Raw genomic sequence first — 26,640 nt, forward strand, 5'->3', positions numbered from 1 at the left:
TGGTTTTTAGAATTTAAATATTCATTATTTTTTTAATTAAATAGAAACTTGTATTGTTTTACTCATATTAATATGTAAATATAAGTTTCTTAAAGCATCGGTTTGGTTGTAAGAATATTAAAATTTCATTGCCTTCATAATATTAATAATAATAATGATTCATAAACTTTTAAGACTTAATGATAATTAATTCATATGATCACTTAATAGAATCAACATATAAAGATTTATAGAAGGAATAATCTAAATGCTAAGGTATTTTTCAGTTTAACACTCCTAGTAATTTTAGATTTTAAAAGGATTTTCTCCTCTCAGTGTTTGTGGGCAATTTAGCGAAAACGTATTTAACTTCTACTCAAATTTCAATCGTCAATTAACGCCTAGTAACGTCTCGGGGTTTTATTTTCCTACAGGGAAAGTTCTTTAGCCAATTGTGTTGTTTATCTCTCTTCTCTCAACTTCTGTCTTATGAACACGGAACTTGCCTTCTGGGATTATAGATGGATTGTTTTGTTTTCCGGATTGCATCCATTTAGTTTTTTCCTAGAAATGGAAGTTTATTTTCAGAATAGTGCTGGCGAAAAATTGGTCCCTCCAGGTTTACTTTCGAAAGTCGTTTGTTAGCTTCAAACCAATTCTTTCTTATATGTTGCTCAAACAATCGTCTTCGATGTTACTGCTAGGTGACAAGTTTAAACAAACTTTTTTTTTTTCCTTGTAAAATTTTCCAGGTAGCTATAAAGTTTCTATTTAAAAGCACTACGAAAGAAAATATAAATGGCTTTTTGAATTTTCATTACGGTTTGTAAATAATTTACTTACGTTAAATTGTAGCGGTATTTCTTTTATTATTAAGATTTCGGTCATTTATATGCAAACATTAAAAGAAGATTAGAATTAGATTCTTCTTACAATAAAAATTCTTTAGAGTATGAAAGAAGGATTGCTGCGATATGACATGAATTAACGAGGTTGTGAACTCCTAGCTGTAACAACAAATCAAATTTTTTCTCCCTCCATTCTCGTTTCTGTTTCCTGGTTATTCAAAGTAGCGGGATTTTAAATGCTTAATCAATCGAATTAAATTGTTTTGACACACCAAATAGGTTCGATAACCGAATTGTTTTTCATAATTTGACGTTAAAGATGACTTAAACTTTTGAAAATACGCTATATTTTCAATTTTGAGAATGAATTTTCATTCCTGTCACTAAGATTTTTTTTTTTCCATTTTCGATATAATATGCTTTGAAGGATCATGATAACTAAACAACATTTTATTTTGTATCATTTTAATCAGTCTTATTGAAATTGATGTATAAATTTTGCATATACATTTTAGTTATTTTATATATATAGTATTATAAAAATAAATTGTGGCTAATTTTATATACTAGGCCTATACATTTGTAAATAAATTACTTTGTAAATAGAGTACGACAACTTATAAATAACTTATAATTTTGTTTATTATTTTGTATAACGTAGAATTTGACTAAGTGAACTTTTGTATTTTGACTACACAAAGAACTGGGATGCATGACCTAGTTTTTGAGGTTTTAGTAACTTAATTTATAGATCCATTAATTTCATCTGTATAATAACTAAACGTGCGTGCAAAACGAAGTAGCTTATAGATATTTTGGAAGGGGGGAAAATACAAGTAATATAAAATTATATTTTAAAATATAAATATTGACTGATCATATGGATATATTTACATTACTTATTATATAACAACGAAATCACACGTTGTTATATAATAAATTATGTAACTGACAATTATATAAATTATGAGTCATTGCGAGATCCAAATTCTGTTTAATGCTAGCTGATACCGAGAATAAAATATAAACAAAGTATTATAGTAAAATATAAACAAGTAATAATATAAAGAAGTAAAATATAAACAGAGATTGTGGTTAGAATCTATACAAAGTAACTTTATTAGAAACTTTTTTATAATTACATATAATATAAGATCAAATATTTAAATTATTTCTAGTTACAGTAAAATTAAGAGAACGGAAGAAATTATAAATGCTTATATTTCCTTACCTACGGCTGTTAAATATAACAGAGGGAAAGTAGAGCGATCGCTCAAAAAAATGATTTTTTCCCAAAGATTTTTACATTATTGGATTCAGGGAATCTTGAAACGTCGAGAAATGAGGGGAAATTGGGTGTCTTTCCCTATATGTTTGATGTGTTTGTGGGGTATGATTTTGTTCATTCACTTTGAAGCTTAATAACTCCTGTGCCTTTTATCGAAAATTTCTGAAAGTTGGCGGTAAAGTTTATCTGTTAGGGGCATGGATGCTATTAAATTTTAGTGGTTAAAGGTCGAGGAAGTGAGAAGATAGAGGGGATCGTTTTATATGTCGTTGGGTTGGACTTAATGAAGATTTTTACTCGTTATTAGCATTTTCAATTTTTTTTTAAAATAAAACTCATTTCTACCCTTAAAATTAAGATTTTTTCCCGGTTTTATAATAATTAATAATATAAAAAGTTTTAAAAACAAAATTTCATAATAGGTGGCGCTAAATACAATTTTAACTCTTGCCAGGAAAGTTACGCAACTCGTTGCTGGAATTTTTAAACAATATCTTAAACACATTTGATTTAAGAAAAAAATCATTTTATTATACGTTGAGTTTAGATAATTTAAACTCTTTATAAATGTTAAAAAACAATTAATAAATACTGACTAATTAATATTTAATACTATACTTGGAGAGATTTTAATGATAATATGCAAATGAATAGAAAAAATAATCCCTTCTCTAATTAAGTTTTTAATTTTTATATTTATAAAAATTACTTTTTACAGGTTATCAAATAAAATTAACAAGTGCTGTTAATCCGTAATTAAAATTAGTGATATTTACGATACTGTTAAGTTGAATACTGTTATAAAAATGTAATGAAATTCAATTTATTAGAAAAATAAATTATTATTTTAAATTTTAAAAAAATGTAGTGAAATTTTTTTAAAAATATATAATAAAAATTGAATTTACTTCATTTATTAAAATCTTCTAGCATTGTCTACCAAATAATTCAAGAAGCTAAAAAAAAAGTGGAATAAAATAGAGTCCAGGAAAAAAGTTTTAATACAAAAAAGATTTAAAATAAGTCATTAAAAAAGTAATTTTGAATAAAAATTCCTTCATATTATATTTTTAAGCTGGTTATTTTATGGTGGTTTTGTTCCAGAAAGTTTTTGACTGAAAATATTCTAGCGATAAATTGACTTTTTATGCAACTAATGAACTCACAGCATTAAAATGCTTTTATAAATTTGAATTTCGTATATATGCTAATATAAAATTCAGGATATATTGGTGCAGATGACCTCGAGATAAATGGTGAAGCTGAAAAAGGGAAGCATCAATTGCAATTTCCTTATAATTAAGCTAGCATCAAGAGAGTATCGGATTACGCCATCATTATTTCTAATAAATAAAAATATGTGTATAAATACACATGACTAATTTTTATCTTTTACGGAAGCATTAATAAAACAGAAAACAATTTATATAAAAATTATTTAGTTCTTAAATTGATTTTTGACTTTAATATAATTCCATTAGAAAGACATGACAGTCTTTAAGACGCCAAATCCGTCTTCAGATTGTCATGCATTTATCGTATCTTTACGGTAACTTGACGTCCGAGTGACGTTCTCATCCTTCGTTACGTCATTGATCTGTCAAGATTAGTAAAGTAGTAGTTATTAAACTTTATTTATTAGAAAACGTCTTCGGAGAGGGAAAATACTCTAGTGTTTCTTAACAAATCATAAGTGAAGTGGTGGTGATAAAATTCGTATTCAGTTTCTAAGTTATCGCTTTGAGTTTTCTTAGTCAGAAAATATTTTTATAAATATAATATTCCATTAATTCTTGATTAACCAGATACGTAAATATAATTAATATAAACGTTTCATTTTTAATATAACGGGAACACATTTTGAAAATATACAAGACTTGTTTGCTTAAATAAATGTATACGTAGCACGTACGCGTATTATTGCACAATTTAGCAATTCCCATCGAGATTGGTCGAATGGGTTCTGAATCACTGACCTAACTAAAGACCTAAGTCGTTACTTGAAGCATTGATGTGTTACCGACATCATTTGTGCAAATGTTGGAACACTTCTAACTTAGTACACTAGTGACGTGCTTCAATTAATGTAACTAGAAATGTTTCTGGAATAAAAGATACAAGAGGTTTTTCCCTCTTTAAGTCTCTTAACGAGTACGCGGAACTTACTATTTAATATAGCATATTGAAAGTTTTTGCTTGCTTTTTGTTAATTAAAGTTTGATGTTTAGGAAGGTTACGGTTGTTCAAGTAAACGATTGCTGATCTATTAATGATCAACATTGTCCTTCGTCCATTCTTGGTCAATCAAACGATACTTCATACTTGCTTCATTAGATATCTTGTTCTCTTACAGAAACCTTCTCTATGATGATAAATATAGGGTTTGTAGGTTACAGTTGATTTATAATTTGATCAATAGCCCCGTTTCACAAGAAAAAATAAAATAGTTTTGTTTAATATGATTACTCTCGAATGAATTTGCAAGATAAAATCACTGCATATCGCCCGAGTAATTTCCATTATTGTAATGTAAGCTTTTTTTTTTTTAAATAGCGTATTTAAAATTTGAAATTCGGGCAATTGAAATGGCCGTTCATCTGTATTAGTTGTAAAGGCGAATGTTTAGTTATGCAAGTTATTATGCAATTGATGGGTACTGTACTTCTTACGGATTTAAAAAAGTAGCAGCGCATGAGAAACGGTTGTAATGAATTTGGCAATTCAAAGGAAATGAATTCGAGTAAATTGTAAAATGGAAAATGTGATTAATCCATTCCGGTTCTTTAAGAATTTTTTTTCTTTTTATAGTTCCTACGGGTGATTATCGAAATATGATTTTCTGATGTTGAGTATCGTCCATTTGTCGTCTACCATTTATCACTTCCGGTTGACTGCAAACGGATGTCTTAACAGAAATGACGGCGAATTAAAGGGGGAATCTGAATTTTTTTAACCTTTGTTATAACGAGAATAAGTTTTGAGTGAGATCGCTTGAGAAAAAGGAAGCAATCATTTGAATCGAACAAATAATAGCGTCAAGAATACTTCTTTCAGTTTTCAATGGGTACTTTTAGAAGAAAGAGGAGAATATCATAATCAAACAGTAAATGGCCACATAAAAACGTTCCAGTGTAATTTAGAACTTGAATTTTTTTTTTGTCTAAAAACTCTGAAATAATTTATATATAAATATATGCCTGTGTGTGTAACTTAGATATTGTTTAACTAGGTCATTATATGTTTAATTAATTAAACTTAAGTGATATTAAGTTTGGGTACATTTTACTTTTTGTGTACATAGTGTTGTTGATAATTTGATCTTCTACAATGAAAAACGTCTTATAATTAGAAAAAAAAAATTCCGTTAAATGATGGCGATTTCTTCAAATTAAATACGATAATTGCAACATTTTTATTTAATTTTATCCAGAAAATTGAAATTTAATTCCATTTAAATAACTTTGTCGTTAATTAACAATTATTTTTTTTAAGTAGATTAAATTAGAAAATATGATTTTCAAGGATGTGAACTTTCGATAATTACATAAGCTAAAGTGTTGATAACAATTAAGATTTCATTTCCAAGGTAAAATATCACAAGTACTTCTCATCATAGAGCAAACCAAACTGATCTTGTAATTTAATAATTTATTTGCCTAATGAAAAAAAATATTGTGGTTTTATAGAATTGTTTTCAAAAAAAAAAAAAAAATTCGTTAAGTTTTTCTCATTCCCGAGGATCGATTCGCCCATTGCGTGCGTGCAGTCATAAAAAGTAGCCCCGAAGGCAATTCTCATTTTTATATGATTTATTATTAACAGATATGCAATATCTTTCTTCAGAATAAACATGAAAATATTCATATTTATATTTTTAATATAATTCTCTTTTTTTTATAACACTAATTGACTTATCTTATTTAGTTTTCCTTGCGTTTATGTGTTTTTCGAAATGCTAATTGTTAGTAAAGAAAGTGTGTACAAATGCAAATTCATGTGCTGTTGAATAAATTCGCCTGTGACCAAATTGTGTCAATATAATTGAGACTAAAAGTTAATTATTCCCATTCATGTCTGTCAATAAAAATTATCTGTTGCGGAGAAATGCATACATTCATTGGTATTTATGTAATTATAATTATGCATTGCTATCTCCAGCATTTTATTTATTTAATGTAATATTAAAGATTCCTGTTAATAAATAAATAAATAACAATTTAATTATAATGTTTATCAAATACGTTGGTGGAATTTGAAATATTATTTATTTAAACATAGTTTTTTTTCTAAAGAGATTTTAAAAGTGTAAACTTAACTCTCCTATTGATCCACGTTCACAAATACTTTGTGTATTTTGCCTTTCTAATCTTGACAGTTTCGGAGTAAAACAATAGATATTTTGTTAAAGGAAAAGGAAATAAAAAAACTTTTGGAGGTTTTTTTTTTGGAGTTTAACAATCATTCAACTTAATAATTCTGGCTGCAATAAGATTTTATGCTTTAATTTATGTACGTGTTGTCGGAATAAGTTTCATTTCTTCATTCACACAGAAAATTAGAGGGGGGAAGTTTTCATAATTAATAGGATTAGTGACTCGTGAAATGACTAATTAATATTTTCGGTTATTTATAATTGCCAAAAGATAGATTAATTATTTTAAAGAATGCGAAAAATAATTGCATTTTAAAAAAAAAAATTTTTAATCCCCGTAAAGTTTAATTGTTCTTTAATGGTTAACAATACTCACAATAGGTAATCGATTTTTGTTATTTAAAGATTTAGTTATGGCTTAAAGGAACAAAGGTAAAAACGATATGTTTCTAACGTGGACAAGAACAATAGATCATAAATTTTCTGCTAGATATTTTCTTTTAGAAAATCCCCGATAGGTTTAAACAAAGAACCGACAAATACCTTATAATCATATTTGAAAAATTTAAATTTGCAAATTAAACAAACAATGTAATGAAGTAATTATCTCTTAATAGATTAGACGTTAAATTAATCCGAAATGTAATTACATATCTAGAGTTTTTGTACACCGAAAAAATAGTTGAAGATTGCTTTTTTTTTGTGTGTGTGTGTAGGACATTAAGTAGTAACGTTCTCAAATTATTTTATTCGAATAACTTTTATAAAATTGAGTGTTTAATTGGTAATTTTCAATAAATTGCTGTCTAAAAAAATTAGAAAAGCAATGTTTACTGGATGTACAGCATCCACAGATTGGAGTTAGATAGGCCATTATCTTTTACGATGCAGAGGATTGATGGCATATAATTTAGCGTCTAAAAAATCGAGAGATCTATTTATCCTTTGGAATTTCTCCTTAATAATTCTCTTATCAACGAAACGGTTATTCTATTGATATACGAAATTATGATTATTAAAAATATTTAATAAATAAAAATAAGTAATAATATAGATTATGTTGTCAATATTTAAACAGGAATCCTTATAACTTATGGTTAGAATTTCTATAATACAATTATGATATATTATCATTGAATTGTATTATTGTAAATTCTTCGAGTTTAACATTTACTGGCAGAGTTATCAATGCTTAATAAAACATTTCACATTTCTGAAGTGGTTTTTTAATCTCACTAACTGGAGATTTGTTTGCTCTTTTGACCTTAATCATTGATTCGTAACGGTTTAGATTTTTTCATTACTTTACATTAATTACAACTTTTTGACGAAACTAAAAATTAAATTAGGATCTTTATTGATGCGATTAAACATTTTCTTCAATTAGCTTGATGGCTATAATTTAAAAGTCTAGATTCTTTTTATTATTGATTTTCCCCCTTCGCCATCATTAAATAGTAAATTTATGTCGAAAGAACACTATGCTGGGACGATCCTCTAAAGTTATGTTATCAATGTCAGACCAGCGAGGAAAAAATCTAGTCAAGATATGATTATTATTATTATCCTTCTTAATTTATAAATTAAAAAATCGGTAGAGGTCAAGTTATGAAAGAAAGGTTAATGGAGATGGAGCCGAGTTATTGCTTTAAGTGGAGAACCAGATATGGACTGCTGATCAAGACATGATGTACAGCATCGGGAGAATGAGGGGAGACTTTAGTAAAGTAATGATCATGAAAGGATCAGGCAAAAAGGAATGGCAAACTGGAAATTTATTGATAAGAAAACTTTCTCGATGGTATCAACAATATTAAGAATAGGCCGAGTTATTTATCTTCGAAATGAAGTTGGAAGGGGGGAAAACGCTTCTAATTAGCATTATCTTAAATGGAATCTGTTAAATTGAAAAAAAAGGAAAATTGCGTGACGGATATATAGAAATGAATTGTACTACGTCTTCAATTTTTATTTCATTATTTACTAATGTCCTATAATATTTTATGCATTCCTATAGCGTTAAATGTATACATAAAGTATACTGTTTATATTTTTATAGTCTACAGGTCGATATATTTACATTTGTAATATCTACAAATATTTGTATATTATATACAGAATTTTCAAGATATAATCTAGAATGATGCTAAATTCGTTACTGTTTATTCTGAATATTTTAACTCGCCACTTTAAATTTTAAGTCTTGTAGTGTAGGTCATATAGATGTAGGTCATATGACGTAAATCTGAGATTTTAGCATTTCGTATAGAATATTAAATCGGTATTCAAGGATATATGTAACTGTAACTTCCTATTTAGTTTTTATGCATTCTTTTCTCACGAAATTTTTCTATGAAAATTTCATTCCAATAGATTTATTATTAAAAATTAAAATGCTATTTTTTAAGTCAAATAAAAAGGATAACGAGAATAAAAATTACAGCAAATCATAGACTTTATTAAATTAAATTGGGAGAGAGAGGGGGATTTATAAAGAGTCATTGAAGAATATTAATATATAATTCATTTTTCTAGTGAAAGCGCTGCTTTGATTATTTGATATAATGCAAATCATTTATCTTCGTCTACATCTTTTATCATTTTCGTATGTTGTTAGTAAATTTTTAAAATGGAATTTAATGCATATCTATAAAATTTGTCAATAAAAAGAGAAAAATGGCTCAAGTCCTCACATGTAAATGATGTCATTTATTCACACAAAAATGCGTTAAATTGTTTAAAATACGACAAATTTAAAATATATCCTCCGTTGCTTGGAAGACCAATTAAGGCATTTACAGTTTAGGAAATGATTTAATAGTTCTTCTTGACTTGGTGCAGGAAAGATTTTTGTTTATGTACAGTATTTTAGATCCGACTTCATATTATTAGATATTAAACACCACTGTCAGATTTGATGGAAATTGGACTACTCTGCAATAGCTTGGGGGTAAAGTAATGTTTCCAGATCCGTGACACAATTGTCGTTAAGATAACTCTACTCGCAGTTTTATCTACCTTGGCAGAAGCCTTTCTTGTAAGTAAATATATCCGAACAGAATATAGGATGAAATGTCTTGCTTATCTATATGACTATGTTACCGTATCCTACACATACAACAGCTGGAGATATGTATTACATTGGCGAGCATATAAAAAACCAGAATAAACCGTAAAACGGTCCTTACGAGCTGTCTATTAAAATTTTATATCATTCTGTTCGGATTATTATGAAAAGCGGCCGTATAAAATGTGAAAAATGCCAAAAGGGTAAACTCAGATGTTAATTTTGTTTAAAATTGGGCAATTAAAGAAGATCGTTAAAACGCCACGAAGCTTAATAGTTAGAGAATAACATAAGGCAGACAACACTCGGTTATCATTCTCTGCCACAAGATAATCAAATCTGCTTCGTACATAAGCAACATCTTATAATGAGATTGTTTCGATCGAATATAATGCAAAAGTGAAAATTGTTTTGTTCGTTGCTATACTTTGAACTTTATACGTTGGTTACCGAGTATTTAGCTTGTAAACGATCTATTTAGATAAGAGCAATGCTTCAAATTTAATTATCAGAAAAAAATTCATCATTTTTTCTTCTGTATTGACACTCTCGTTATATAAGGCAAGCGTTAAATTTTAAATAATTTATTAATTCAATTTTAAATTGACCTTTGAAATGTGTTTAATAACCAGAAATTTGTAAATTGATTAAATCAGATTTACTGATTTCTAAGTTATACTTAGTTTAGCTCGTTGCAGTTAATTCTGTTTTAGTTTATTCTATTTATAAAAGCGAAGATTACAATCAAACCTCCGAACAACGGCCACCGACGGGAATGTACGAAATAGCCGTTGCTTGGAGGTTATTTTGTATGCATTTTTGTGTTTTCAAAAGAAAAGGTTCCTGAAAAAAAATGGCTGCTCTTTAGAGGTGGTTGTTATTGGAGCTTAGACTGTATTATCTCCTTGCAAGAGGGAGAAAGGTAAGTTTAAGGTTTTAAATTCAGTTCAGAATTGTATTTATTTAATATTATTTATCTATGGTTTAGATTTTGTTCAGTAGTGTAACTAGAACAGATATTAGAGGGTCCGAATTAGAACGTGCAACCCTATATCACTTTGAATGTAGTCACTAGCGCTGTGGATAATGAGTAAACTTTTAGATATAGTGTCAATATATACTTGTATATAAGTGCGTTTATCACATTCAGATATTTTTACTATATTTATTTCGTTTTTTCTTATTTTATTTACAAAAGTAAGGGGTTACGCAGCCGATTTAGGTGATACTTTGCAACTTTAACAAGGAAAGAAAATATGTATAAAATTATGAAAATATTAGACATTTTTTTCTTTTTTATAAGATAGATTTAAAATATGTAAGCGCAAAAGTACTTATCTGGTATGAATTGAACAAACATTTTTAAGTTATTTATCATTCTCGGTGACAAAAGCAAGAATGCGAATGTTTAAACTTTAACGAAATACAAACACATTTCTTTTTTCCTTAGAGAGGAAGTTCTTCTAGGAATCAAGTTAAAGTAAAGGAAATAACAATCTCACTTCCGGTGATTTTCTCTAACCTGTTCACAATTCGTCTTTTTCTATTGTTCTCTGTTCAGTACATGTCAAAGGATTTACGTTCGAACTCTCCGCCAAATGCGGTATATGTAATTTGTTCAATAAAAAATTATTTCCCTAAGTGACTGAAGTTTTTCAGTTATTTTTTTTCGAGAAAATATCTATCGTTTTCTGCTATAAATGAAAGAGTAATTTGAGGAAGTGGACTGTTAGGTTAGATCCAGATTTGATTTATTTTTCTCTTCTTTTTTGTCTATTTCCGTTTGGGTTTAGAGATGTTCGGATAAGACTACAGATGTTGTGAGTTAGAGAAAAGCTGTTTGCACTTTCGTTAATCTGATTAGTCGAATCAATCCCGTCTGTTTAGAAATCTCCAAGGATTTTGTAATGGATGTTGAAGGTATGTAACTAGAACGACAACCACTATTGATTTTCAAAACGTTTATTAAGAATGAGTTAGGAAATTTGATAACTCCGAGTAATAAATGAATTATTTAAGACGTTATCTCCGTTTTAAAATTGTTATTACTTATATTGTTTAACTATTAAAGGTAAATTTTAATCTTCCTTAACGGGTGATGGCTTTTTATTATTATTATGTTTTTTCCGTATTGTTGGAATGTTAATGCCTTTTCTCGTATAGAGATGGCGCCACCGAATTTCGAATTAGAATTAATTGTTTGCACAAGTTAAATTGAATCCTATATTAATGACTAATGAATATGATAGTGGTAAATTTATACGTTCATTTACTGCACGGTCATCTGCTTTGCTGTGACGTTAACGTAGAATGGAAGAGGATCAAATATGAAATATTTCCTATTTGCTGATCAATAAAAATCGATTTTTTTCGATATTTTCGTAAAGTTTAGAGTAATTCTTGACGAGAAAAAGATTGAAGACTTCTACCATTCGGATAAAAGAAAAAAATCTTATTGATCCATCTATTACTGGAAGCTAATAACCCTTTGGTGCTGTTGATAGCCACAAAGTCTTGCGTAAGACTGGATAGAAAAAAGAAGGGGGGAAAAACTAAATAGTACAAGAGGTGAGAGAATATCCCAGTCGCAATTTTTTTTTACTTTCTTTTTTTCATTTCCTGAACGTTCGTATTCATTTCTCACGTTTTAATTATATTTTTTCCTCTCTTCGGTCTTGAAAGCAGTCGTGCATTTCATTCTGAGTTATCTGATAAATCCTAAAAATAATGTTAGTGATTAAGCGATTTTTTTCAGGATTAAGTCGAACATTTTACTAAAAAGACTACTCTAGTTTTCGTTAAAATTGAAAATTTGTCAGGTAGGCTACTTAAGCAATACTGAATTTAATTTTTGGATTTGAAAAATTATTGAATAAAAATTTTATATTTTGTAATATTAAAAATATTCAGTATTTCAGTAAAACAACGGAGAAATAACGCTTTTCTTCTTGTTTTAAAGATTGTTTGACCGATGAATTTACAAAGTTCATTTCATATTCATGAAAATCTTAGTCACAGACGAGGAATATTTATCTATTAACAAACAACATCCGAGCAATATCTTTACGACAAGCGAATAGTTTGTAAATTCGGATATTAAAACGAAATAAAATGGTATTAGATAAACGATCATAAACCGTTGTCCAGTCGTAAATTTCGGATTATGTTCGTATGGACCAAACCTTTGTCGATAACGAGAATTACGAATAGTTTCCAATAAGAAAAGTCGGTCTGCAATGCAGTTTCGCCCTTAGGATTAAGGCGACAAGCTATTAATTTATATTGGAACCGGTAGCAAATTGCATTTTGGCAAACGAAAATCGGTCGACCGTGTGTAGTCGTTTGACTTTTATTTCTTTTAAATCTTCGTACTAATAGCATTTATGCTGCGTTTGTTTCTCCAATAAATAAAAATCGTTAACGCATTTGTATAATTAGAGCGGTTATCTTAATATAATCCTCCGAAGAGTCGTGCCAAAATCCATCCAGAATTAGTTTATTAAAAGCCAATTTTTTTGGATATTTCGATCGACCGTTTAAACTTACAGATAAACTTTTTAATGATTCAAAGAATTATATGTATGTATTTTTATTATTATTGAAAAATTCTACATATACTATATATATATCCGTAGCCTACGCTAAGAAGAAATCTATTCTTTCTAGATGATTGTAGGTTTATCCCACTTTCTTTAAGTCTGTATATATAGAATGAGATAAATATATATCCGTATATATATATATAAAAGTTTGGTTTTTTTTTTACAAGTCAAACGTTTCTATCGATCGTTCTTCTTAGTGGATGCTCTGCTATTACCATGGCAACATGGAAGAGCAGTAGCACCTTTTTTTGTGTTATCTCGTTGTTTGGAGCCACTTAGATTCCCGTCAATGCTGTTTCTTGTACTATTGGAAAATGATAATCGATACTCCGAGAAAATCTTATAAAGGTCTAAGCTATCTTCGATAACCGACTTTGTTTTTTTCCCCCTCTTTCTACTGTTCCTGTTTTGATTACAGTTGTTATTGTTTTATAATTCTATTTTCTTTTATTTTATTATTTTCGCAGTATTGCGACTCTTCATTACTTATTTATTTATTTTTTACTTTCTTTTTATTGCTGTTAATAAGAATATTTTCTGTTTGACTTGTCGTTATCGTCGTTCTTGTTGTCGTTATCATTAGAACATTAAAGTTGTTACTCGATGATGCAAACCATGCAATATCTATGTTATTGTAATTTAAAAAAGATATAAATAAATTTTTTTTTTGTTTTTTTCCATTCACGTTTTAAAGTTTTCAGAATTCATTCAAAGATTTTTCCATTTTCAAGAAAGATATCGTGTCAAAATCGAAATTGAACGATTTTTTAAAATGCTGCGAATGTCGGCCGTATCTTTTTCGAATTATTACATTTTTTAATTTAAAAAATATATAAATATATATATTTATATATATAGAAAGCGTATTTATTCGGAATGGAAGAGAGATTACTTGAAAATCTTTGGGGAAATTCAATATTAAGTCGAAAAAGAGATTAAGGAGATTACTGCAGATGATGATAAAATGAGGATGAGAATCTAAAGAATGAATGGATTTTTGAGATAAAGTTTGCATTGTAGTCGATTGCAAAAGAAGAATATTTCAGTCAGAATATTTATTAAAGTGGAACATGTTTACTCTAACATTAAACACATCGCCATGAGAAATAACTGCGAAAGTGATGTATGTTATCTTTAACAACTATCGTTCTCAAATATTAAAAAGGAAAATTTTAATATCTGCAGAAAGTATTAAGTGTTTCTTCTTGATTAATGGTTCTTCTCGGGATTTCTTTATGTTGAATTCAGTTTCAACTAATGATAGTTCGAAAAAAAATATATTCTTTTAATGTGAAAAAGTGTTGTTAAATGATAAATGCTCGGAGAATCTAGTGAATAGATTAATAATTCTCAAAATGTATACGGATTGTATCTAGATGAGTCTCCAAGAACGTACGAATTTTTGTATACGACCCAAACCAGATCGGCCATTAATCAGCATATTTTCTACGTAATTAAAGTAGACAAAATTTTGGAAAATTGACAAAAATGCCTGAAGCGTAGTCGAAAGTAGAGTATTTCTTGTTTTTTGCCCTGTTCCGACTCATAAAACTACACGAGTGTGCTTTTGATATTAATGTAATGTAATTTTTAAAGTTGACATTATTATTTCATATATTTTAAAAGTATTTTTCTCCTGGGTAGGCGTTTTCAATCGAATCTTCTAAACGGCGCTTTATGAGTCATTGGAGAAACTGGAACTTGCTTCTAAAAGTTTTTATATAAAATTGGAAGCAAATTTTAAACCTATAAAAATAAATCAAGTTGTTTCGCGTTCTCTGTGCGATCACAATCTGGTGTTTGTGGGAAGACAACTGTGGTTTCGGAGGAACCCATCTCGATACGGAACATTAAACAGACACGACAGGATTCAGGTGCAGTTATTTGTTCCTGTAGTAATTTAGCAGATTCCATTGCTCTTCTCTTCCTACTCTACACTAAAATACTAAAGCGAACCGCTATGTTTATATATATTCACTTAAAATGGCCAGAATTTGAAAATTCTAGTTTATATTATTTATTTTAGTAGTTTTGTCCTGTTTTTCTTCTATTATTTTAAGTAGGAGTTATTTAACTTGACCAATTTTAATCTGTTTACACTTTAAAAGTACTGTACAAAGTCGGTTTGCATTTTTACCCGTCAATATTTGTAGAATAAATAATACGTTTTTTAAGTGACAGTTATCTGTTATAGTTAAATTTTCCATTAGATGTCTGAAAGAAAAACGAAGCTGTTTCAGCTTTCCCCCTTCTTCCCTGTTATTTAAGAATAAAAATAAACAAGCAGACACTGCTGCCATAGAAATCACTAATTACAATTTTGAAAAATTAAAATTACTTAATGACTGTTATTTTTAAAAATTCTTTTATATCAAATGGACTAATGTTTTCTGAAAGTACAAAGAAATTAATGCATCTCTATTTTTAATCTATTAGTTTTTCAAAAAACAGCATCACTAATTAGTTGATGTTAAGACGAAATGAAAAACATAGCCGTTACCTTGTAGATAAAAAGTAAATTCATATTATAAATCTACTTCAATAGAAAAAAAATCAAGTGACTATCTAATCTGTAGATGAAATTGGTGTAATTACAGTATATTCAAAAATATAATTCATATCATATCCAGACTTGTATAATATTTTTGAATTATGTGCAGTATATTAAGAAGTGTTTATGAAATTTATGATAATAATGCATATTTTTCACGTAAAATAACGTTATAATTAACGTTGAAAACAATGCAATATATATCTAAAATATTTACATTATCCACGAATAAAAATGAATAGTCAATCAGCTATTATTGTTGCTATTACTGAATTGTATTGGTCTTATTTAAAATATAATTACACTTATCTACGCTTTAATGGTTCATTCATCAATATGTACACATAATATAAAAGTAATTAGGTCTATAGATTGTTACTAAGTGATGCGTACATAGAAATCGAAGAATTTTAAGGCGGTTTCTAGTAAAAACTTCCTGTATTTGAGATATAAAATTATTAAGTTGAAACCAGTTTATAAAAAAGCAGTTTCTCGAATGAGTTAATAATTTTTTAACCACTTACAGGCCTATATAAAGTTTCCATTGATACTTTTAGTTGTATCCTTCGGTGTAAAGTAACTAAGATAGATTTTTTTAATTTCACAATGTAATAAACTCTGTATTGCTCTAGTATATGTATTCGAAAAAGCGTTTATGATCCCGTCGACCAGAAAAAGTCTTAATAAAAATAAAAGTTTAATGTTTAGCTGGAAGGAAAAGTCGATTTTTCTCGTTTTCGGATGGTTGCAATTCGTCTAAGTGTATTTTGTGTATAATTTTATTGTGGGACGTCAGGAATCATAATGCAATTTCGTTTCTACCTATTATTTTCTATTGTAGTCGGAACAATAGAATTGGATCAAATTTGAATGATCGGAAAAGGCGGAAAAAAACTTTAAAAAATGTAATTAAACTAAGACTCTAAGCATGAAAACTAGAAAAAAAATGTAAGAACATATATATGTATTATATTATACTGTTTATCGGTATATTTCCTACATAAAGATAAGGTTTTTGTACACTCAGAATGATTTCTCACGCTACTCATCTCGTCTCAATAATAATAATAATAACAGACCCGTTGTTAAGATTAAAGTTAATAAAAACAATGTAAATAACACGCGATGTGAACATTGATAAATAAAAAATTAAAAAAAACCCCTCCTATTCATTATCGGAATCACCTGACTGGAACTACAATCTATGGCCATGTGCCAAATAATAATCTTAAGCAATTAACGTGATTCCGTTTTTATTAACAATGAAACAATTCTTCAGATCCATTACAAATGTTTCTTTACCTCTCTCAAAGTGCAATTATTCGCCTTGAAAATGTGTATTTTCAATTAGTATAGTTATTTATAATCTCCACATTATATATTAGTTTAATAGGACGTGAAGTAATTGAACTCTGTTATCTCTATAACATATTTTATTTGTTTAAAATTAGAATTTAACAGCATTTCTATAACTGTGACTCATATATATCGAACCAATAAAAAATGACCAGAAAAAGATTTAAAAATTTGACACTAAATTTGACTTTGAGAAGACAAGTTGTGTTTTTTTTTAGCGCAGTTATAACTGTCACCGTTTAAAAATTCTCTTAAAATAAGGGAGTATTATTAAGAAAGAATAAGTAATATAATAATAATGTAATAAAATAATGTAAGCATTTACATTAGTGTCAATGTAAGTAATCATTACTGTTACCGCCACTGGGTATAAGCGCAAAGCCCAAAGTTCTTAATGATTCAATATGAATTCGTTTAGCTTTCTTCGTTAAATTTGAATTGTTTCTCTTCATTAAAACTATATCCCGAGACAATTGTTCAAATTTACGAGCGTTGAGCATTAACAAAGCTCCTGTTTTGGCTTTGCTAATAAAGAGAAACAGTTCAGATTTACGAAGAAAGCTTAACGAATTCACATTGCATCACGACAAACTTTTGGCTTTGTGCTTACAGTCAGTGGCGATAATGGTAATGGTTAGTTACATTGACACTAATGTAAACGCTTACGTTAATGCCAATGTAGAGTTTTTAAGATTTCGAAAAATTGTTGAGTATTTTAGAAAATAATAATAAAATTCGATAACTTTTGGAGGAAATAACTGGTATAAAAATAAATAAAATTAAAATATATTCAGCTAATGCCACGTTCGAGAGTATCTCGATTATTTTGCATCTTATCTCTTGTTAAATGAATGAATTTTTAAACATTTTTACGAGCTTATTTGGCATTTGTGCGCTATGATTATCGATTCAGACGTCCGGACATTTGACCCATTTAGAAAGGTGGAGCTGCTTTAGATGCTCACTCACCTAGCATGACGACATTCATCAACTACTGCTTCGACTTTTCCAAAGTCAACTTACTTTTTGATTTTAATAGTTGGATCGAATCGATATATATTGGATTTTTTGCTTCTTTATATATATCTTCGCCGTTCAAAAAAAGGAGAAAACTTTCTGCGGCAGTTTTAATTTGGGTCATTCTTGTAATTCTATACTCGTCCATATGGGTTGCTTGTTTATAATCATTTTTCGCAGTGAAATTTATGTCTTTTCGGCTTCGAGACATTGTAGGAGTTTTAATCGAGTTGAATTACTCGAGGCCTTGGGTAGTTTTTTTAATTCCCGTTCGATCGCATATTAGTGTGGGAGGATAATACTTTCTTCGATATCGTACAAATTTACCGGTTAATTTGTTGCTAGAGAACTAAATTAACTAATAAAAACTGTAAGGAAATATAATTCTACAATTATTCTATCCTAAATTGATCATTAAAGTTTCGATCGGCGCAGGCGTTATTGGATACGTTCCATTTGTTCTCCATGTACGGAAATTAAAAGGTCGGAGAAACGACTAACGAACGTCACGTAAATCGGACAGTTTAAGGAAGTTTGAATCGCGCAGGCGTTCCGGTCACTAGGACACGGATAAGTCCACGATCGATACAGAGGGAGATGGTCCAACAATCGTCTATCAACGTCATGTTCAGGTCTTTTCTCTCGCACTGATTTCTTTTGTCACCAGTTGTTCCCTTCTCCACGAGTAGAGATTTTTGGCAAACGGCGAGAACTGCCCGGTCGACACAGAAAATACAGTACATCCGGATTAATGCAGAGGCGGAAATGTAGTAACCGGTTCCATCCCAAATGAAATTTTTTACAAGTGCATTGTCGGATTTAAACAAGAAAATCAAATTCTATAACTTCGTTTCCTACGAAGTGAGAGAGTGGGACTATTCTTATTCCATCCGCATTTCGAGGCGGCATTAAGGACAAAACCATTTTCAAATTGTAAAATACGATACAGTTTGTCTCGTTAGACCAGGTTTACATCCGAATCCCTAGCAAGCACGGACGAACTTGTGCAAAAAAGTTATTATAATCGAACAACTTCAACTTTTCCTTCCTCGGTTAGGAGTTAAGCAATCGACTTTGAAAAACGGTAAAGAATCACGTCTACACTCGGCACGAACGTGAGGTCACGACGAAATACTTCACTCTAACCTCTTTGATAATGCCGTCTACATGACGAAACAGTCGTTTTTCTTATTAATAAGTCTCCAGAACCGGTAACGGTACGAGAGCGGCCATTCATCTATTCCATAAATAGCGTTCCAGTGCATTGGCAGATTGATGATTCGCGGAATCGTTCGAAGTACTCTTCACTAGAGTAAGCACGTTAAACTAGGAAACACTTTAAATTTGAATGGCGATTAATCGATGCGGGAACAAAAACTGAACACTTTCGGGCCAGAAAAGGTAATAAAATACCTTAAAACGACAGTCTTTCCCGGATATTTAAATCATTGGAATTGCTTTATTTAATTAAAGTAAAGATTACTTTCGCTTATTTATGAAATTTTCATTAAACTCTTGCCGAAATATATTATAAATAATGTAAATTTCCTTAGATTTATGATTCAATTTTCTTAGAAAATAGAAAGATCTGTCTCATTTGTTTACTTTACGATGCTAAAATTGTCTATCCCAACTTTTATGTCCGTTCTTTCAGAAACAATTTTTTAAATGGCTTTTTTTCCGAAGGAGACATTGATTCTTTACCAAAAGTGCTAATTCCGTCGTTTTTAATCGTTTGAATTACCAAAAATCGAATTGGCCAGTGCTTAAATCCCAACTTTAGTTCGGCCATACTTTACTTCCACGAGCCATTATTGCATTAGCTGGAGGTTGATTCGTCTAATGCATTCTAAATGCGCTTCCAGTCGGTCCATTATCATTGCCATTGCAATATTGAGGTAGGAAAATTGCATTTGGTGCAGACGGTTCTCGATTTTAAGAGACGAATCACGTAAAAAAAAGTTCGCGTGTCGACCTTAAAAAATTTCGTATCATCGCGAATTAAGTGAGCATAAAAGAAAAGGTTTAAAAAGAAATCATAAAACTTGTAAAACAATTTTCGGAAATGACGGAACGAAGCCAACTGTTACCGTTCTTTGTTTTCGATTGCTAATGATAAATTGCAAATTTTCTAATAGTAGTGGAGGTGCTATTCAAAATGCTCCTCCATTATTTAAATTTCGAGTTTATATCGTCTTTTAAGGATTTATCTGTATTCTTTTAACTCTTTTCATCCGAAGTTTTAAGAACGTGTCTTATAACTTTAAAGTCTTAAAGGATTTTCCTTGATTTAGTTTAAATCCTTCGTTATTTGATAAAAATCTGTTCCGAAAGCCTGCTCCTGCAATCAAACGGAAGAAAAAGGAAACACTCCTCCATCAAAACCAAGAAAAATAAAAAATGATATTGAAGTCTCCAAATCGAGAATTTCTTTATTATTCTATTTCTTTGTAGAATATCAATTTCCAGACACTCTTTTTATATAATCTCTTCCATTAAAAAATAATTTTCTGTCATCAATTTCTTTTGGGAAACGATATGATAAAAATAATATATTTCCCTCCCCTTCTGATGGTTGTGTTATCGTTGTAAAAAAGAATCTATGGAAGCAAATGCAATATAGCAAGGAAACTTAACAGAAGTGCTTGACCTCTCCTTCTAAGTTTTCTATAGTTTCGTTTTTATGGTTTTTGAAAATGCCAATGTGATTTATTTAGTATAAAATTCTAAAATACTTTATGAACTCTCGAATCTCGGATGCAGAACCTACAAGTTCTGCATCAAAAGCGAACGTGTCGACCAAGTATAATGCTATATGCACAAGTGATCGCAATTGATGGGATGTCGTGCAAAATTATAATTTAAAGACGTCGAGAAATTGCGAATAATAGATTAGATGGGTGTCGAATATTTATTTCCAGTTGTCACCGCGAGAAGACCAATACTGGTTTGTCCGGAGGACTCGGTCGACCGCATATTTTGCGTTTCTTTAACAGTTTGGCTCCTAACTTGCCCATAATCGATTTACGTTTCTTGTGTATTCTGTTTCAGAAAAAAATGCGGAGAAGCAGGAATGGATAGAATTGGTTGGATCGCTTAAAGGAAGAACCGTGATCATTTGGGACCAACAGGTAAAGTAAAATTGTTTTTGTTTGGTCGGGTGTTTCCGCGTCGAAATGGCAAGTGAATGTCCCGAAGGGGGTCAACTGCCACTCACCTATCCGTATAGGTTTGGGTGGGACGAGATTCGTGATCACGGAGGCGTCACGTTATTTCCTGAATATACGTGACGCCCACGGATAAAACCCCGCATTTCTTACAAGGTTACCGAGCGTCGGAAATGCCATGTTTTAACTATAGAAGATAGGGTAAGGTATCAATCTATCTCGCTAACGCGGTGAATTATAATCGATTACGCTTAACTGTCCGACGATTTAGAGCCGGTTACGAGCTATCGATTATTTATTATTGTTCGAAGGTAGCCGGATAAAAATACATATAAGTTTATCGATCGGATTTTACCCAAGCAATCAGTCAACGTTTTGGAAACGCGATTTCGATTTGAAGGATTTCCACGGTTGCAATTCCGTTCGGAAACTTTCCTAATCTAAGAGAAGACATCTAAATCACTTTAGTAAAGGATGCATTGACGGAGGTCTTTGGCTCCGCTCTCTAATGCACAACTCCTGTTTCTGTCGTTGGCTTCCGTGGGAACCTGATCATTTTTTTACTATCCCGCAGAAAATAATTATTTGTGTACACGTCAAACACTATTCTAAAAATAACGTATTTTGCTATCGTTATGCTGCGATGAGATAAACGCGATAATTTTCTTGCCGGAAATTAACAAATCTGTTCGTTTTTTGTCGTTAAATATGCTTTTAATATTTGTTTTATTTAATAAGTGATTACAATTGCAAATATTCTAACAGAAATAAGTTATTTCGTTCATAAATCTACTTATCAGATATAAAAATTTCACGGAAGATTTCGTCTCTGTTTAAAGAATTGCAGTTAATTCTAGAGGAGTTTATTCCGTAAGCGAATTTTACACAGTTGTCTGGATAAATGCCAATTGTTTGCATAAAAATTTCGCGAGATGTTTGGTGAACTTTAACCGTTTCTCTACACTTACTGCACCACTGGATTAAACGCAATGCCACCAAGTCGCCCTGTATTTTATTTCCATTTTAAATACGAGTTTTAACGAAGAATGGAGGGAGAGGGGTAATTTCTCCACGCTAATGTTTTTGCCATTGTAACTGGTAATTTATTAAGAATGCATTTCTGTAGTTTTGTTTGACGGATTTTTTTTGTTTTTGGCAAATGTTTCATTTCTCCTTAAAAAAAACTATTAAATTGGATTATTTTTATTTTTATGGATTATTTTTGCAAGAAGGTATCTCAAATATTAAACTCTACACTTAACTTCTTAGAATGATTTAAAATCTGAAAATTATATGTAATTTTGATAGTTTTTATTTATATTCAATTGCAAAGTTCTACTATTTTTCCCCCTTCATTTACTAGAAAAATGGTGGAACAAGCGATATATGGCGCAACAACCAAGTACTTAGAGAAGAAAATTAATTTTGAATGTTGTAATTAAATAAATGGACTGCGTGTGGATATTTTAATAATTTAAAACAGTTTTATTTATACAATTCTGTCGCAATAACTTTTTACCTTTTTCATTTTTTTCTACTTAACGAGATAAAATTCTAGTTTAAAACATTCGCATTAATAGCTAGAATGTTTTGTTACGTTGAGATCCCGAATTTATGGATGCCAAAGATCTCTATAAATGCATAAATGGATAGTGGTTAGGATGAATTTTCGGATAAAATGATTTTTTCATAAGACATGACAAATGAAAACAAAACAAAAATACCTATATGTGGATTAAATCAATTTTACAGGACTGAATTACTAATGAAAAAACTATGTGATGTACTGTCTTATATTACATTTTAATTAAAATTAATCTCAAGAAATTAGTTTTCTGGAAGTGATGAGGAATATTTTTCAAAATATAGTTTGATTTTTTTAGTTTTTCGCTTGTTGTCAATAGTATTGACTTATACATAACATCATGCAGAATTTATTTTATATAGCTGTGATTTTTACTATTATTTATTTTCATATTTAATAGAATTGAAATAAAAACAACTTTTTTCTTTTATAGATTGCATCATGATGACACAAGTAGCTCGTCACTGCCTCCAACATCTCGTACTTTCTTTGTGGAGACGTAAAACGTTCCTCTTGGCTGCCGTTCTGGGAACGTCTTTGGTCATCGTCTGCCTTCAATATGGTTCTGTTGGTGAAAATGTTGTTCGGGGAGAGTTTGACAATCGTGATTTCCCATTGGGTCTGAGTGGTCCCGGGACCAAAACTCACCATACACTGATTCCTAGAAGAAATTTGTCTGCGTTGGCTCATCCGAGTAACAAACAGGACGGTGGAGCTTTTCGTCGTGGCAGTGCAGAGATTAGAGAGGGGCATTTTGGCATGCCCCGTCGAGAAGAGGACGCCGAAGTCAAAAGAGAACCTCGTTATCGACCCGTTTACCACCGCGATTCCCAAGACTCTTACGTACGGAATCAGAATAATCTTCAACAGAATAACGTTGCGCAACATAATAATGTCGTGCAACAGAAAAGCCACTATCAGACATATGACGGTCAACTGGGAAGGCAACAGAGTAATCTCTACAGACCGCAAAGTAGAACATGGCAACAACAAGGCCTTAATCATCCAACTTATTATATTCCTTCATTAAGATTAGTTCATATTGACTTGAAGGGTGCACCACCGAAAATAAGCTATTTTAAACAAATTTTCCCCATGCTGAAAGATGCAGGAGCTAATGGAATATTATTGGAATACGAAGATATGTTTCCATTTTGGGGACAGTTAGCCCCTGCGGCAGCTGGAAATCATTATACCAAAGATGACATTAAAACTCTTTTAAGTTATGCAAGTACCTATAATTTTGAAGTTATTCCATTAGTACAGACATTTGGGCATTTGGAATTTGTTTTAAAAATAAAGAATTTTCAACATTTGAGGGAAGTAGACGATTTTCCTCAAGCTCTGTGTCCATCCAAAAATAGTTCTTTTACTTTAGTCCAAACAATTATTGATCAAGTGATGTCACTTCATTCCAATTCTAAATGGCTTCATATAGGTTGTGATGAAGTATACCATCTTGGATACTGTCCGAAGTGTATGCGTCAAGATCGCGATAATCTTTTTCTTTCCCATGTTGAGCGAGTTGCAAGATACGTCAAGGAAAAACATAATATCATACCCATTATATGGGACGATATGCTTCGACAGATGACATCGGAAAAACTGAAAGAGTTTCAATTAGGAAATCTTGTCGAACCCATGGTATGGACTTACGTTAAAGATGTTTATCGCTTCATTCCCTATAATGTTTGGCTGATGTATAGTGAAGTGTTTCCATTTGTCTGGGCAGCTAGTGCTTTTAAGGGAGCTTTCGGTGAAACACTCACAATCCCAAATGTTAAAATGCATTTAGAAAACAATGAAGCTTGGTTAGAAGTTATGGAAGAACAACAACGCAAATTCACTTCCTTCCGTGGAATTGCCATCACTGGATGGCAAAGATACGATCATCTTGCCACATTGTGTGAACTCTTACCAGCAAGTATGCCCTCTCTGATTCTAAATCTTCTTACAGTCAGCCATGGATATTTCAGTCATCAGTTGATACCAAAATTTCAACAAATTCTTCAATGTACCATTCACTCCAGAAGTCATCTCGATTTAGACAGTGATCCTTATCTCTGGCAAAAAGCAGCCAGCTGCTTCTTTCCAGGTTCTGCAGTCTTCAGACTCACTCAGCATCACAGCGAAGCTATCAAGAGAGTCACCGACTATCTTTACGACGTCACCATTCACAAGGCATGGCTAACAGAATACAACGTACGACACAACATCAGCAGTCCAATGAGAGTCGACGAGGGTCTCACAGACTATTCTTCCATATATTATCCTCTAACTTCACTGGTAAGAACAGCACGCGATGCGTTACGTGAAGTTTTCGACGAATATACCGTGGCCGAATGGATAGAACAAAATATTTATCCATACATAACTAAAATGGAAAAGGTTTGGAAAGAAGGAATGGATTTAAAGAAACAGAAAACGTGGCCCGTCAGACCGCTTCCACCATTAGAAGAGTTGAAAAAATACTCCGTTGGTTTGTTAGAATCTAACGACGAAAACAAAGTATGATTTTATAACATCCCGTTGGATTTATGTAAAAAAAAAAAAAAAAAATTAAAAGCCGGTGCTAAATCAATGTACTGTACATGATTTAACTTTGCTTGTCATATAGCATTAACTAATATAGAGTAAATGCTATAAGGAAGAAAATAACCAACTGACAAGTATGAACTGTTGTTGACAAATATTTGTCAGTAACAGTAGTAGCACAATTAATGTGCAACTGTAATTATTGTATATGTAGACTAAGTTTTTCTAACAATGTATTTTGCAGTTTATATTATTTAGAAATATTTCTTCTAGTCACTTTTTTCTAGTTTTCCTGTTAAACCAGTTTCTGCATAAATGGTTTTACTGAATTATTAAATATATTCAAAAACAAAGTAAAAATTGGGAAACAAATTCTTCTTTGGGATACTGACAATGTTAACCATTGAAAAATGAATTAAAAAGTAGTTAAAAAATAAATTTTTAAAAAATATTTTGCATAAAGATGCAAGAACATTTTTATAATTGGGGAAAATTTAAAAAAAAAAAAGTTTATTATAATCTTGAATGTTAATCTAAAATACTATTTTTCAGTTAAAACATTTTGTAGACTGCTGTGAGCAGGAGATAATACATTTTTTTGCATATTGTATTTACTAAAGATGTAAAATTCAAAAGTCATATTTATTGTAAGAGACTATGCACTGTGATCAAAACAAACAAAAAAAAAGATAAAAAAAAGGTATTTAACAGTCTTAAGAAACTATAGATTTAAATAATAATAAAACAGCCTTTAAAAAATGAGAGGGGAATCATAACCAATAGAGGCTGAGAGATATTTGTTGATCTAATTAAGGATCTTATTATTATATACCTTACAGGTATGGAAAGTGCTGTCCAAAATATTGATGTTTTGTCTACAGTAATATGCAATGTTCATTGTTCATTTCAAATTTAAAAACAAAAAAAATTATTTGTATTTTATTTCATATCAGTGTAATTTAGCACTGGATCATTCTAGAAATCCCTCTGATGTTTTCCCCTAAGTCTTGATTCTAAATCTAATAAAAGTGTCTAAAAATATTTGATTTATTTTACTTTTAATATTAAAATTTTAAGTATTAAATATACACAATTATTGAATTAAAATGATTTACATTATGTATATCATTTTAATTCAATAATTTCTGTTACAACTTAAAGAAAATTTTATAATTATGCTTTGATTGCATGCAATAGTATGCAGTCAATATCATTAATGTATATTCCATAATACATACTAAGATATGCATAAATATGCTTTTAAGTTACACTT

At 30.2% G+C, this 26,640-nt stretch overlaps 1 pseudogene; it reads left to right on the forward strand.

The window, feature by feature from the left end:
- Positions 1 to 26,408, forward strand: part of LOC136988920 (hexosaminidase D pseudogene) — a 43,875-nt pseudogene extending 17,467 nt beyond the window's left edge.
- Positions 26,409 to 26,640: the final 232 nt, after the last annotated feature.

The sequence above is a fragment of the Centruroides vittatus genome, unplaced genomic scaffold, assembly GCF_030686945.1.
Source record: "Centruroides vittatus isolate TY-2023 unplaced genomic scaffold, ASM3068694v2 scaffold_386, whole genome shotgun sequence".
NCBI lineage: Eukaryota > Metazoa > Arthropoda > Arachnida > Scorpiones > Buthidae > Centruroides > Centruroides vittatus.